This window comes from Lissotriton vulgaris, chromosome 2_1 (genome assembly GCF_964263255.1).
Source record: "Lissotriton vulgaris chromosome 2_1, aLisVul1.2, whole genome shotgun sequence".
Taxonomy (NCBI): Eukaryota; Metazoa; Chordata; class Amphibia; order Caudata; family Salamandridae; genus Lissotriton; species Lissotriton vulgaris.
Genome location: NC_141687.1, coordinates 744,591,843 through 744,605,593, shown reverse-complemented (window position 1 = coordinate 744,605,593; position 13,751 = coordinate 744,591,843). Strand labels below are relative to the sequence as shown.

The window sequence follows — 13,751 nt, the reverse complement described above, 5'->3', positions numbered from 1 at the left end:
ATCACGGTTTTGTCATGTCTGAGCCCTGTATATACAGCATAGTACTTTTACCCCCTTTTAACCAGCCTTTCTGGACATAAAATGTTCAGCTCACCGAGTCGTCTGTCCCACTAATACATAGCAGGTAGTAAAATCGAAATCCCACTATGCAACAGGCATGGGGTTTGTATAAGATAAAAACCTTGTCACATTCCTCTTAGGCCTTCTCATTCGTTTTAACAAAAGGGATGTCTAGCCCAAGGCACAAGTCAATGCAATAGATCTAGCGGCAAGACTGAGTCAGATGTTCCACTCCAGACCTCTTGAGATCCATGTGTGAATCAAGAAAGATGATTAGGTCAGGGCTGTCAAATGAAGGTCCAGGGAGACTGGATGACTGACAGATTTCCAGGATAATGACACCCATTTAGATTAATTGCATATATCTTCGGGGGAATCCTGAAAGTTTGGGGAAGATCCTGCGCTCATACCCCTTCACTGGACAGCAAGGTTTTAAAGCGTCTTTATTTATTTATAAAGTTTTATATAGCGCAAACTTGATCCCCGAGAGTGAGGGCGATAGATAGAGTGAGGGCGATAGATAGATAGAGGGAGGGCGATAGATAGAAAGGGTGAGGGCGATAGATAAATAGAGTGAGGGCGATAGTTGGATTGAGACCATCCTCCACTATAGCCCATTGATGATGTGTGACAGCAGTGATGCTACACTTCTGTACATTGTTGCTGCCATTTCCGGCTGTGGAGGTCTCGACGCCATTTCGGCATTCAATTATCGCTCAAAATAACTTCATCTAACAAGCTCCATAAATGGTGCAATTATGTTACATTTCATAGTGGGCACCAGCTACATCAAATGCAGGCCTATGAAGAGAAACAAATTGTATAGGGGAAAATTACCCTGAACACGAAAATCTACGTTAAAAGATGAAGTAGTGGTTTTGTATTTGTAGGGACAGCGGAAAGTAGAGCAGTCCGGGGGTTGTGGTCGGTATAGGATGCTACTGAAAAATTCTAGTAACTGTGGGAACAAAGCAGGCTTAGTATTTGTCGCCTGAACTTCGAAGGAGAGGTAGATTGCACGGAATGACGAGGGAAAGGGTCATGTCACATAAAGCCCCAAGTGAAGGCAGTCTCTATCACAGTGTTGGGGTGACTCGAGTCTTAAGCATTTAAAGAGCGGGAGCAGCTGTGTTTCCACCCGAGACAGTGGCAAATGCGTTCTTGTTTTGTAATATGAACTTTCAAGGCATGCGCTGCTTTTGGCTGGAACTACAGAAATGTTTGACATATTCAAAGTAAAGAGCATAACATACACAAGTCGAGGTCGAAACACGTTTAAAACATTACAGACACTTCACAAAAAAAGCAGTCAAAACTAAAGGATGCGCCACATCTGCAGTACAGCTCAAAATCATATTGCAATTATGCACACAAAAGCACAACAATCCAAAAACAAGAGAAAACATCACCACCACACTACAACACTCCACAACAAATATGCACAAATGCTCTTTTCACACATTACCTCCTGCAGAATCCCTCTTTTCATAATACAGCAGTAAAAGGTGTTTGGCAAAAGCAATACCTTAATCTACCACCCTAAGAGTGAGCAACCAAGTAAAGGAGAGGGGGAAAAAAGAGAATGAAGAACAGACACACAACATCAAATCACTTCCATACAGGCCACTCTGCAGTCACAGACCTCTGGTCCAACCATACATTAGCATATAACAATCGAGCGTTCTGTCACCCACTACTCTTTACTTCAATGCTCAGCAACAAAAACAATAACACCACTATTGTAATCCTCATGCACAACAGAGACACACTACACATGTAGGACACCTGCCAGACAGTCGCTCTTTCATCCAAATCACTCCTGCCTAGTTGAATGCTGCTCATTCAATCCACTCGTGCAGCTCGTAGGAGATATGAAACAGTTTACAAACGCACCTACAATGCAATATAAACTAACACAGAGCACACGCAGGCCACAGATATCTGCAGGCAGACCCTTATATCACCTAGTATGGCTGTGTGCACATTACTGGCACGCACAAATATAAGGTATGAGTCTAAGTCTTTGAAATAACACATAGGCTATGTAAACAAACATCTTCTGCTATCTCTTGGGCATGTTTGGCAGCCCTTTGAAGGTACAGACAGTGACCAGTTATATAATAACACTCAGCTTCCCACAGCATCGAGAAACACAAGAGCAGTGCACTTCGCACTTTTAATTGAACTTACGATGCTGCTTTTTTTAAACATGCTTTCAGAGTGTGCTCCCTTGATTAGGGTGCTAGAAAGTGTAACACTCGAAGATTGCCTCAAAGTGAGTTTGAAGCCGTGTAAACAAATGCGCAGCAGAAGGCCCATATATTTATCCTCTAGTGACGGGTGTGTGCGGTTGCACTTAAAACAGTGGTGTATAATGCCAAATAAGATTATTGGCTGACGTTTGGACTCCCAATCAATCACCCTTTTGATATTTTAACACGTTTGTGGCAGTAGGATTCCTGACTGATAATCCTCTGCTGAGAGTAAATATGCGCTCCCATGTCTCGCTTTTGGTGTGCCCTCTCACCAGCTTTACCCTCCCTGGCACCATCCAGGGTGAGATGACAACCGGTGAGATGTGACATGTCTGAGATACTAAAGCAAATGTGTCCAACATTGGTTCATCGTATTCCAATGTGATAACTGTACATGCCATGAGTGTAGATGGAAGCTATTTGCATAAGCACTGGTTGCCCTGAAAAAGCGGTATGATAAAGGCCCCCATTGACCAACGTTGGACATCCATGTCCTGGATAATTCTCTGAGTTAGAGCTTCGTTTTCAGACAGTGCAGCTCGGAAATGGGAGGAGGGGAGAGGATTAAATAACAGTCATGGGAGGGGGGCGGGGGGTGATTACACAACAGACACAGGAGGAGAATGAGGGGGTTGATTAAAAAACAGACACAGGTGTAGGGCAGGGAAACTATCAACATGGGAAGAGGGCCTGGAGACAATGGGCAGCGCAGGAGGAGGGTGGGTGGGGGAAACATTTATTTATTTATTTTATTTTATGCTTTTTTATATAGCGCAGACTTTACCCGAAGGTGTCAGAGCACTTCAAAGTAGGAACAGAACTGATACATGAGGAGAAACATTCCAAATTAACAAATTACAAAAGCAAATGTTAAGTTACATGAGGCAAAAATGACAATTGTGAGCAAACAAAATACAAGAGGTAGAAAACGGTACCTTACAGGAGGAAAAAGTGACGTGTGCAGGTTACAAAAGCATACAAAGTACAAGTAGAGGTATAATACTGCAATACATGGCAGACACTCAAGCACAAGAACAAAAGTTATAGGCAATGGTGGCACTTGTACAAGTATCTAAAGAAAACAAAATGTAAGAGGTAGCAAACAGTGTGTTACAAGAGAAAAGTGACGTGTGCATGTTACAAACGAGTACCAAACACAGGTAGATGGATAATACTGCAATAACTGGTAGAACACACTGGGAAGGCACTTCCATAGCCATGGAGAAAAGGATTCTCTATAATGGAGGGTCTTCCTTCAGATAATAGAGAGGGTGTGAATTACATTTGGAAGTGTCTTTGAAGGAGGAGGGTGGTGGTGAAGGAAAGGGACTGCAGAGGCATGCACTCAATAAGAGTGTGTGACAGCATTTTTTTAAAAAGTGCACCTGCAGGGCTCTGTGGCCAGTGGAAGGACACTGGCCACAGACTGGAAGCTGTGCTTGATCTATGCTCCATGGTAATGGAATACAGCGAAGCCCCAGAAGAAAGCTGAGGCAAGCAGGAGGCTCTGATCAATGAGAAGCAAGGAAAGGAGAGTGATGTTGGAGCCAACCAATGGTAAGTAAAGGTAAATAATGCGCAGGTCCTAAGCCCATTAGAATTCTTTTTTTAAGAGATTTTGCAAGAGCCATGTAGGCAAAAGCTAAAAAAATCCGGCTTTTCACTTAAGCAGCGCCGCCCCTCATGGTACGACCCCAGGTGTATTACAGGGTCGACCTTTTGCACCTTCTATTTACTGTGAAAAAGTTCGGTGACACAATAGCTTCTCTGCAGAGGCACAACTAGAGCCAAATTTCGGGGAGGGGGGCTGAGAAAATATTTTGGGGGGAGGGAATTTTTAAGCAATAGTCAGAGTGGAGCTGCAAGGGCTCTTAGAAGTGGTGAAACAACAACAATGCCTCATTAATATGTAAATGGTCTTTTAAAGACCTGTGAATTGCTGGGTGCGGCTGTGTCTGTGCCCGGGAACCTGTCTCATCCCGGGTTGCCACAAACGACGGGTGGGTGGGGTGGTGGGGGGTTATAGGGTGAAGCCCTTTGAGTCCAATGGCGTTGCGCACCTGCTTCTCTGTATGGACTTCCTGCAAGCTACGTAATTAGACAGAATTCGCCTGTGGGCTCTTACAATACGTTTATTTCGAAGGGGGAATATATAAGATAAGCTTTACAGCAAAAAAACTGAAAACCGCAGGTTAAGAATTCCTGAGGAATATGATGAATGTAAGCACAGGATATACTCGGTGCATTCCATTCCAAGAGTCGAGATGGGCCAGATTGCAGAACGCCCTGGTAACAGGTACAGTATACTCCCACGGCGCTGTCATGTTTTCGTAAAGGATGGGTAAACACCTTGTGAGCTTGTTTCTCTCTCCTTCCGTCCTCTGAGACGATACAGATCTCGTTCAAGAGAAAGGTTATATTGGAAAGCAGTTCAAAAGGGCTACGTTGTAAAACATGTTAAATGGACTAAAATTAACAAAAACAAATAAAAAATGTTACAAGATCAAATGTGGCATGTATGTCACCCCAAGTAAGGAATATAGGCTGACACGTGATTATCAAAAGAAACAAAAAAGCACGGTTTCTTCTTAGAATATTGTGGCCCTCATTTCAAATGGGGTACGAAATGTGGCACATGAACTGCACACCCACAAATTGTGATACAGCAGGCTGCTTTACTTAGCGAGTATACTAGTGCCACAAACTGACACCTCGAAGATGGACTGAGTCTACTATTTGCTTGTGTTGTATAAGTTTATTAAATAAACACCATTTCGAGCTTTGGTCCTGACAATGCAGGTTAAAACTCTAATTGTGCCTGTTTTCCCCAGTGCTGAGGTGCACAAAAATGAAAGGGATGATATTTGTGCACACGAGTTGCACCAGGTTTTACCTGGCCAAAATTGATCATGCAAAAACTCAGGATGTGCTGGCACTGGACACCTGTGTTGTGAGCAAACTCCAGTTTGTGCCCAAAATAGAAGTAAATGGTACTTGGTATGACTTAGCCGAGAACAGGGAAGAGTTCAAAGTGTGCTGCTAAATAAAAGTTTAATTCCTAGTTCCTCTTCCTTGTGCAGTATCTCTCTCATAGGAAATAAAGGAGGTAAGAATTAATTGAATATGCACTCTGAAGCATGGTGATATTCTACTCACCACTAAGGGCAACGCAGTGCTTAATTTCTAAAAGAACGAATGCTGGTGCACACTGCACAGAGCTCTGCTCGGAAGCTCACGGCCACTGCAAATGAACATCAGCACTCCGAATACCAAGGCTGGTAGCCTTAAATCCTCCTCACGCCTCTTCAATAAACTACCAGACACTGCCAGCCACTTAATCTCCCTCTTGCAGGTCCCTGCTTTTTTTTTTGTGACGGTTTTGCCATCTTTCTCTTCCTCCATCTTTCCCGTCCGTGTGCTTTTTTGTTTGATTCCAAAATATAAATGAAACTACCTGCTCAAATTAAGAACTGGGGAAAAGAATGATGATGGCAATTTGGTGCGATACTCATGACATTGTCAATTGGCAATTAGCTACAGAAGCAACCTCTTCACAACTCTGACCGTCATCAATTCTGTCCCTTTTGTATTACTCCCTTTGCCCGCGACCCTTCCCCAACCAGCAACATTTCCTCACCCTAATCATAAGTTGCTTTCCAACACTGTTGTGCTCTTGAGCCACAATCCTTTGCTTGTTCCTTCTTGCTCCTTTTGGCCCGTGGTGGTTTTTATGGGTTACTTTGATCTTGTTGGAAGATCATCAGCCGCTACCATCTGCGCTGGTGCATTTTGCAAGTGGTAGAGGAAGTCAAGGTTTTATTTGCCAATCTGTATCTCTGCCCAGAACTCCATGTGATTTTGAGAGGGCCGAATGGCACCTTGTGTGTCTCGGCTGATGGATCCTTTAAAGTGAATCCATTGTAGAGCTTTGCTGCAGACGGCATATCCCTGAAGAAGAACTTTGTTTTGATGTTCTTAGCTGGGAATTGTGCCCTCTACAAGCAGATTAGACGCTTGCACGCCATTTCTTGGCCGCGTACGCGCAGGCACATCTGCTGGGATGGTGGTATGCCTTGACACTTGCTGGATTGCTGCCCTTGGACTCAGTCTGGCTCCAGCAGCTTTCAGTGTGTGGCACATGGAGCTCTTCAGGTAACATTCTCAGCCCGCCACTCAACGCACGCTTTCTGTGCCAATTCTCACTCGTGTGTACTTCATCAAAGCATACTTCTACTTTCCTCTCAGTTTGTAATATTGAATGGGATTCTTGAAAAAGAAAGCAATTAGAACAAAATTGTAATTGTTAAAAAAAAGACTGCAACGCTGTTGAAATGAAGGCAACTACCTTTGCTACAAGCAGCAGCCTTGCTTTCCAATAGAAAGGTTTTCCTATTTAATGTTTAGCAATGGTCTACTTGGCATTATCTGCGCGTTCAGCAGACTCATGTTATGTGACAGTGTTTTTGATGGAGGAGAGTTCATAAACCGTTTGCTCAAGTCATTTTTACTAGCTGGCTTGCGGAACAAGTAGAGATTTCCAACTGTTTTTATGCATGAGTTCCAGCCAACCCCATCCACCCAGCCGTCCATCCATCCAGCCACCCATCCATCCACCCATCTATCCATCCATCCATCCACCTACTCATTCATCAAAGTGCCAGCGGTTCAGCAGCAGCTTAGTACTTTATCATTGATGAAAAGTTGATGCAGAAATGTACACATTTGTTCTTTACTTTCATTTTCAATGTAGATGCATCTGTATAAAAGTCCATCAAAATCAACATTAAATATGTTCACTACGAACGTTATGCCGTTTTTCTGTCTGTCTTCAATCCATCTATCCATCCATCCATCCATCCATCCATCCATCCATCCATCCATCCATCCATCCATCCATCCATCCATCCATCCATCCATCCATCCATCCATCTCTATTGATCTGTTTGTCTATCTGTCTTTCTGCCTACCTGCTTCCCTGCTATCCATCTATCAATCTACAGTTCAGATTTATGTACTCACATTTTCAGCATAAATTGTGAATTCCTACAGAATTGCCAATTTTCAGGCACACATCTATCACCTCGTTTCTTATTAACAAAGGAAATTAAATGTTTGATGGTGGCATATGTTGTGGCCAATGTCTTTATGAGTTTGAAACTCAGTCTGTCTTCTTTCGGAGTTCAACACATTGAGTATCATTAAGTGGGGCAATAGGAACACCTATTATATACAATGCTTAGAAAATGCAACAGCGGTTCTTTGTGCATAGAAGATAACAGTAACAGCCAAAAATAAAAAACTACTGACAGATCTAAAAAAATAGCTCTAATCATTCGATAACTAATGTCATGGGCATGGCAGTGTCACTGTAAATCCATTTTAGACCACTCTGATTTTCATTTGTTTATGGGAGTTTTCTTCTTGCTCTGGAATATATTCTCATCAATGTATTGCTTTTGCATCTGTTGTTCATTTCTCAACTTACCTCTTTTTCATGCATGCAAATACATAGTTAAAGACATTGGATGTACTACAATGCCAGCTACTTTAATTACCAGTACTTGACAAAAGGAAGGGCTATTTTTTGCCTTTTGGATCTCTAAAACAATGACAATGTTATATCAATGCATTGTTTCTGTAGCTAATAATAATGATAGGAACAACCCCCATAAGTGTTGTATCTGCATTGAGTATCTGGAGGCACCATTATCACTTCAATAGGAAGAATGGTTGGACAGAAGAAAAGGTATTCACAGTACTCAATCTGACAAAAGGATAATTTGTTGTACTGGATTTCTTGTATATTGATACCATGAAAAATAAAGTTGCTACAAACTCACCTTTCACAATACTGCCTCTTGCTGTCACTGAAGCAGTCCTGCTTGAGGCAAGGCTGTAAAAATATAAGCTTTATTACTTTATAAAAACAATATGACAATATTCATTCGCATTGGTAATACATACACGATGACATTTGCCCTTCGAGCATCTTAGCCCTCATTTTTAGTAGTACCCCGTGTTTAATTTAGTGACCAGGAACAGGTTCTCAAGCAATGAAACTCATGGAGAACCTTACCGTACCTCAACAAAGAGGTCTTTGGTACCATAAGTATTACCCGTTATAAGTGTGCAATTTCTGTCTGGAGAACTAAAAGACAACAATATTTTTGGGATGTTATAACACACACACTGATCTCGAAATCTTATTGAACTCTGTGAAATATTTACTTCAAAGTATAACTTTATTTATTTGCTGTTTAACAAAGGGAAATTGAATGTTAGCTTTCATTATCAGTGCTCTGCTTTTAAGTTTCATAAGGGACATTGATCAGAATATGGAAGGAATTATCTGACAAAATAGCAGTGTTTGGCAAATGATGGATCCTTTCCAAATATCATGTTTCCACCTCTCTCAGGGGACAATGGGCATATTGTTAATAAAGAGGATGAATTTCACTGCATTTCCCAAGTATACTCAAAATGGTTTGAAAGAGACTTACTTTGTGTCTGCATTTCACACAGCCAGTAATAACTTGTGTAAAATGGAATATGAAATCCAATGGTGTTTAGCTTCATTATTCAGAAATCAGTGTAAACACATTTCTCTTGTAGATATTTGATGACTATCATGTAGGAGAAGCAGCAACGCATTTTATATTCTCAGGTATGTGTCATCTGGTATAGAGCATTTATTGGTTTAGGGTCTCTTACATATTTTCTATTCAAGTGATGAAGTTTCATATCAAATCAATTGTTAGCTCGCCCTTTATGGGCAGAAGAGAAAACAGGATACTAAAAGAAAATATATATTAGAAGACTCATAATAAATAGAATACATTCAGGTATGGGGATGATAAAACAGTGCCATACAATATACATTAGAATTATTATATCCTGTTTGTAAAATCAATAATGTAGAACAAAGGGTGTCATTACTTGATTCCAATTCCGTAAACGTAAACACACTATTAAGTTAAAGAAAGTGGGGCTCGCTGTTCATGGCTTAAACCACAAGGAAGAGACAAAATTAGAATGTACTATTTTAGGACAACTCAGAATCTGCTTGTCATGTTGTGACAAACACACAAATAACTTATGCTATCAGGCAGGTAAGGTACGTAATGTGATAAGAAGGGATTTGTGCCTAATAAAATTATTGCAACACATATTCATCATTTGGGAGGTGCTGCACTAAGTAAACTACTCTCATGGCAATTGTAATTTTACTCAGTATATCAAAGAGGTTGTATGTGTGAATATAATTAGCAGAAGTATCTCCCAACAGAAACCTTCTGTCTTAAATATTATTAATTTATATCATCCAATTGAGTGTAGATTTTCCTTCAGTACCTCAATGGGATGATAGTTTTGTAAATTGTATGTGGGACACACTATGTCTGATATTTTGTTTACAATACTCTGGCACATAAATTAGAAAGTGATTAACACTCTAGAAGTGGATTCTAATGACAGGTATTTATGTAATAATTTACTAAGATTTAAAAAGTGATCATGGAGTGCACATTAATAAATAAGATATTTATAGCACACAAGATGAACCTAACATTCAAACGCAATATTCAAACAGGAAAAAAAGAACAGGGCACATACATAAAACACAGTTATAGGTCAGTTATGGTTCAGGCAGCACACACCTGAAAATGCCCTGTAATTCACAAATGATGGTGCTCAATACATAATGCATGCATAGGACATGCCCTGCCAAGTTTTGGTCTTTGTAAACAGATTTTCCTTACATCCCATTGGCTAAGGTGGTTGCTGAGCATGACTGGAGGCTTGATGTGCATTATGTATTGAATATCATAACAGGTGACTTTCAGGGCATTTATCCTTTAGTGTTCAGATTGATATTAAAACAAAATAAGACACTTTCTAAATAAAGTTGCACCTTCATGCTAAGTGTGTCATAAATCAATTCACTGGGTTGGGTTGTAGGAGTAACCAACATTTTCTATGAGAAATAAAATAAGGAAAACACATATATTTGATCCCCCTTCAACTTTTTTCCCCGTCAGCGAACTACATAATATTTGGCTTGCTGGACCTCGTTTGACTATGCTATGACTGTGCCAAATTGTATGCACATTGTCTTTGGGGGCCAAAGTTATAACAAAATAAAAAAATGCCTCTTTAATGGAAAGTGTGGATGGACCATAACTACATATAATACCTGCATTCATTTAGGGCATGAAAAAAGGTTTTGACTCCTTGTGGGCACTCATATGCACGATGAAAGATTTTGAAAATGTAACATTGTACAAAACCAAAAAAAGTAGAAATCCTGTCTATAGATTAGAGAATTGCTCTGAAGAAGCTGAAGAATGATGACACAAATATAATCAAACAATCAGACAAAGGAGGCAATATTATCATTCAGTTGAGGTAACAATACAAAAAAGAAGTAAACATGCAATCATTGCACAGGAACAGGTATGAGAAATGCACAGAAATCCAATCTCCCAAATTCAAGAAAGATATAAATAATGAACAGTGTAGATGGATGGAAAAAGGCCTTCTTAGTAAGGATGACGTCAGATGTTTAATGGTTGACAATCTAAGAATGCTTATATTTCTTACCCAAAATGCCCAAGGACTGCAGAAATACATCTGGTTGGCTATGTTTTATGGATGGCTTACTTATTATTGGGAATGAAACTGAGGAATGATTTAAAGATTATTTTGAAAGCTTAAATCAAAACTTATATAATAGCAGTGTGACATGCATGTAAGCTCCGAGAGAGTGGATTTCTGGACACTGGGCCCGATTCACAGAATGAACTTAAGACTCAATCCTAAACTTACTACTATTTTGGCATTCACAGAATGAACTTACTACTTTTGGTATTCACAGAAGTTAGGATTTTGTCTTAAGTTTGTCTTGAGACAGACTTAAGACAGACTTAAGACAGACTTAAGACAAAATCCTAACTTCTGTGAATACCAAAAGTAGTAAGTTCATTCTGTGAATGCCAAAATAGTAGTAAGTTTAGGATTGAGTCTTAAGTTCATTCTGTGAATCGGGCCCACTGTCCTTTTTATCCAAGAAGAAAATCTGTAGACTACAAATAATAGGAAAGGTATGGCCACAAATAGTGTGGAGAAGTGGGGCTCAATGATTGTGGAGAAGTGTGGCTCAATGATTAGAGCGGCAGACCCTGATGCAGAGGTCTAGCCTGGGACCAGGGTTCAATTCCCCGCCTCAGTGGGTCTTGGGCTCAAAATTCGACGGACCTGATAATTCTCGCCTCGGTGCCTATTCCAATCATGGAGTCCCACTCTGCAACTCTGGGCAATAGCTTGCTTAATCTCCACAACGGCTCCCACAACGCTAAGGATGCCTGGCCTCCACCTTGGGGGTGCCCAGGAGTGGACGCCTCACAGGAAAAGCCAGGATGGGTTCCCCAGCGGTATTCGTACAAGCGCCTTGAGACCCTTGCGGGTGAGTAGTGCGCTATACAAGTATCAATTTACATTTACATAGTGTCTTACAAGCTACAAGTCATCATGTTCTTCACATGGGATGTCGAACAAGTTAGAAACTGGTTTGCTGTGAGACAATACCCAAAAAGTGTAATTGACAGCGCAGAAGAAAAGATGATGATAAATAGAAGAAAGCAACCAAAATTAGTTGGAAGTATGGGAGTCGTTTCTAATGAAGTTTATTTAGCGCGGGACACACTGGTAAGTGTAACCAGGTGCTTTACAAGCTCAGAATTATTATTATTATTATTATTATTATTTGTAAGTTTGGGGGCTTTTGATTAGGACTCGGTGTTTGATGCCATTGAAAATTAAGGTTTTATCTTTTTATGTATTTTATGTACTTTGTACTTTTATGGTCATAAATTAACGAATAAAGTATTACTGACATGACTTGACTTGAAGTTGGAAGTATGATTGATAACATTTAACAAAGAATATTTTGTAAAATGATAAAGATCTGAAAGAAAGAATCAGACTTTACCCACTAATGACATTTAAAAAAAATGCCATCATTATTATCTATATTAACTAAAAATCATTTTGAGGAGACAAGTCAAATGACATGGTTGAACAGCGATTAGAAAGATTTCTGGAATTGCTCCAAGTGTAAGGCATGTAAACATTGAGAGAGTCCCAACACAATTGAAGTGAAGATGTAAAACATAAGATTAACACATACATCACATGCAAAAGTACATTTGTGATATATCTTTTAGAATGTCCCTGAAAAAAGTACACACTGAAAGCCACACATATCAACTATAAAAAAGGTTTATTGAAATGTATGTGCCATAAAACCTCATGATGTAGGGTAACCAATGGTAGGGCACTATTATAAAGTCCATTATGGCACTGTTGACTCTTTGAAATTTTGTGGAATTGATGTGGTAGAGAACCCTGCATGTGGAGGTGACAGCGTCAAGATGTTAAGACATTTAGAGCTATGGTACATCACAAGGATGAAACCCGTAGACCCATTTCAGCATAGCCAAGATGAGGAGCTATTTGAACATCTTTAGTTATGGACCTAATGTAGGACAAGGATCATCAGGACAATGGGCACTCAATTGATTAATTATTGAAAGGACAGTTGTTAATGTTCACTAGAAAAAGATTGTGTTTTTTAACCATATTTATCACCTTGTTTCTTCCTGACAATCCTTTGATTGTGTTGCTTTGGTATGAGTGATGGTAGAAGATAAGTCAAATCATGAAATAATTATGGGATAAAATGGGTATTTAGCTTTGGATGGATTCTATTTGCTCAAAAGTTGGCACTATGCTTGTCGGGTAATAATTATTAATGGTCTTTCCCCATAATGAGTTTGCCTATTAGAGGACAGGAATGTAAATGGAAAGGTGGTATTCAAGAAGCCACCGATGGATCATTATTTTAGCGTGCAACTGAGAACTTGAAAGCAAGAGAGCATAACAATAAGAGGGACTCCATTGCATATAAAGAGTGATTAGCTATTTTTCGATACAAAATGCATACTAGTCACTGATATAATACATTTATATAGTGATGTAATGGAGAATATGTTTAATGTCATGCACGAGTTCATAATAAAAACAAATCATGGAATGAATTTACCGAACTAAATCACCCAGAATTCATTTTGTTAACAGAGTAATAAGACTTGTTTAAAATAAATTAAAGAAGGCGTTGTAATCACTTAACATGTGATCAAGACTAAGGTTGAAACGTGTTGCGCTTATTTGCTGTGGCACTGGTGATGAATAGAGTAAAATAGAGAATTTTTGCAGTGATCAGAAGTCCTACCTGCATTTTGTTGAATTATTCTGTTTTGGGAGTGATACATATATATGTGGAGATGTATAAAGGGCATTCGTTTCTGAAGAAAGAGCCAGACACCTTGAGGGCTCTCTTCTAGAGGCTCAAACATGTTGTCCTGCCATCAGGGTTGAATT

The 13,751-nt window shown here is 39.8% G+C and overlaps 1 protein-coding gene across 8 annotated transcripts in view; it reads left to right on the top strand.

The window, feature by feature from the left end:
- The window catches only part of SOX6 (SRY-box transcription factor 6), a 790,083-nt gene that overhangs the window by 165,388 nt on the left and 610,944 nt on the right, over window positions 1-13,751 (top strand). The gene's annotated exons all lie outside the window — the stretch shown is intronic.